We start from the raw sequence: 2805 nt of genomic DNA, 5'->3' as shown, positions 1-2805 counted from the left end.
GGCAGCCTCTGCCTCCCATCCCACATCTGCTCCCGGAGCAGCCGTGGAACCGCTCCAGGGACAGCCCCGGGCTGGGCAAAACCAGGCACAGGGCTGGGGGAACGCAGGGGTTGGCTCCGTTCGTGGGGCATCTGTTTTGTAAATTCAAGTCTCCCTTTCGTCTTGCTTAGAGCACTCTATCACCTGTTGTGGGTTTTTTTTTTTTTTTTTTTTACTCAAACCTCGTATTTTCAATGTAAATAAGTATTTATTTTTGGTTTTAACGGCTGTGGCAGATAAAACAGGAGTGTGCCCTGCCTGGACATGTGAACAGCTGGCAAGCACCAGCTGCATCGCTTGGCTCCTGCCCATCCAGGCCATGGCACGGGATCTGCATTGTCCCCTTCTGATTTTGGGGTTAAAAATGGGGCCCGTGTGGTGTCACATGCTGCTTGCTCTCTTTTCTGAGGTTTCAAACTGGAAATCACCCGTGGTGCTGAGCACACCTGGTATCCTCCTTTTTCCTGAGGCTCCTGAGCATTGCTCCCACCAGAATTCCACGCTGCAGGTGCAAAGCTGAACCGCAGCTGGGGGGACATGTCCTACAACACAGCATTAAGAGGCAAAAAAAATTCTGCAGGGTACGGATGAAAACAAGGGAGTGGGGAAAAGAAAAATATTACATATGCCGTCTTTACAAACTTTCTTGTCAAGCCCCCTTCCCTGAGCCGCCCCATGGAACCAGAAATCCACCCCTCGGAGCTGGGACTACTGTCCCCCAGCAGCATCTGCTCTCTAGCTCTGCACTGGAAAAATAAAAAAAAAAAAAAAGGCAATTTTCCACAATTTAAGCTTTTTTTTTTCTGCTGTCCACATTTGCTTCCCCCTTTAGAGCCGAACGCAATTACCTTCCTGTTTAATAATCAAACTACAGCTCTGTTTCAATTACACAAAAGCAATATTTGGCAACGCATAGAGCAGGAATAAAGCAGAAATAAAAAGTTAAGGATGAAGTTTATGGACCTTAATATGGAGATTACAAGTGGGGTTTTTAAAGGCAGCATGGGAATTAGTGTTTTAACCGAGGAAATTTCAAGAAAGCAGGATTATTTTATTTCTCCTGGTAATTTTACCACATCCTTTAGGATCAGACTTTCCACAGGTATTTTGCATGGATATGTTCACTGGAGAAAATATGTCCCACTCTAAACCTAAACCACCATGGCAGGGGGTGGAACTGGCTGGTTTTTAGGATCCCTTCAACCCAGGCCTTTTAAGGATTCCATTAAAAAAAAATAAAAAAAAAAATCCCTAAACTTTCAGCATGGAACTGTCCAATACAGAGGGATTTCAGAATTCTTAACCAAGATTGTTAACTCAGCAGTGTAATAGAAAAAATTAGTAATAAAATAGGATTCATTCAGAATTATTTCTGGTGACAACTCTTGCTGATCAAAACCTTTCAAGTGCAGGAAACACTAAATGCTGCTGCTCAAACTGAGGCAGTTTTCAGTGTTTCAGCGTTCGCTGCCTTTCTCTGCTGCATCCTCAGCCCATCTGGGGATGTCGCCAGGTGACACACACTTCCTTCATTTCTCTGACATCAGAGGGATGAATCATAACCCCCAAATCTTGTTAGAGGCCACTTTAAAGCAAATTTCACATGCTTATGACCATGCTTGTGCTCTCAACCTCTTTGCCTTGAGCAGTAGAGAAGCAGCAGGAGACTCAAGCACTAAAAAAAGCTGCTTCTGGCTTCATCTGTTTTCAAACACTGTCTGTTTTCTCCTTCATTTGCTGTCAGGGCTGTGCATTCCCCTCCCTGCTCCTCTTCAGAGAGCCCAAGGCACCCAGAGCAGCCTCCTGCTCCAAGGCATTGCTTTCCTAAATGCAAAATGTGGAATTTTCTGACAAGGTGACCCTGGGATAAGTGAATCCACTGTCTCAGACCGTTTCCAAGGCACCAGGAGACTCCAAGTTCAGCCTTGGGGTTACCAGGATGTCTTCAGGTAAGTGCCAGACCTCTCCAGTATTGTCCTTCAGCCTAGTATTAGACTATTATGCTGTACTTTTAAAGAAAACTAAGCCAGATTCTATATTTTTTTCCCTTTAATTAAAAAAAATTAACATATAAATTAAAGTTTCACAACTGTGTGCTGTGAGAGGAAACACTTCCTTTAGTTATTACTTAGCTTGCTAAAAATACCTGGGCAAAAATTAGAGATTAAATACATTTTATGCCCGCGGTAATTGTGTGGAGAGTCATTTTCTCAGTGGTCCTATGGGAGAGGGGAAGAAAAGAAGGTGCAAACCAATGGGTGAAATTATATAGATAGATAGATAGATATGAACAAAAGCATTTGTGCTGCAGCACCTGAACGTGGAAGTAGCTGTGATTGCATGAGAAGCTTGAACAGAGAGGAGGATGACAGTGAGGAAAACCCTCTGCCTCCAGGGAAAGAAGAAGAAGACCTCTGTTCCCAGATGACCTCAGAGATGGATGAAGAGAACCTTTGCTTTTGAGCAGCTCAATAGTTAAAATAGTACCCCAGGAGTTTCACGTGGCCCGTGAATGCAGCTGTGGGAAGGCTGCATGAGATGGGAGGGACTTCACAAATGCAGAATTCCGGGTGGATGCTATTCATTGAAGCCAGGAGAGAACTCGTTTCTTATGGAAAAGTCTCCGTGACATGGCAAAAGAGACTCCTCTCCCTAAGAGAACTGATTTTAGAGGTGGTCAACAGACCTAAGTCCCAGGTTTTGTCTCTGCACCTTGTCAGTGGGAAGGAAAAGAAAACTGTGGGGGGGGAGAGAAGTGTTCTGAAG

This window comes from Hirundo rustica, chromosome 10 (assembly GCF_015227805.2).
Source record: "Hirundo rustica isolate bHirRus1 chromosome 10, bHirRus1.pri.v3, whole genome shotgun sequence".
Lineage (NCBI taxonomy): Eukaryota > Metazoa > Chordata > Aves > Passeriformes > Hirundinidae > Hirundo > Hirundo rustica.
This window is presented reverse-complemented; position numbering follows the sequence as displayed.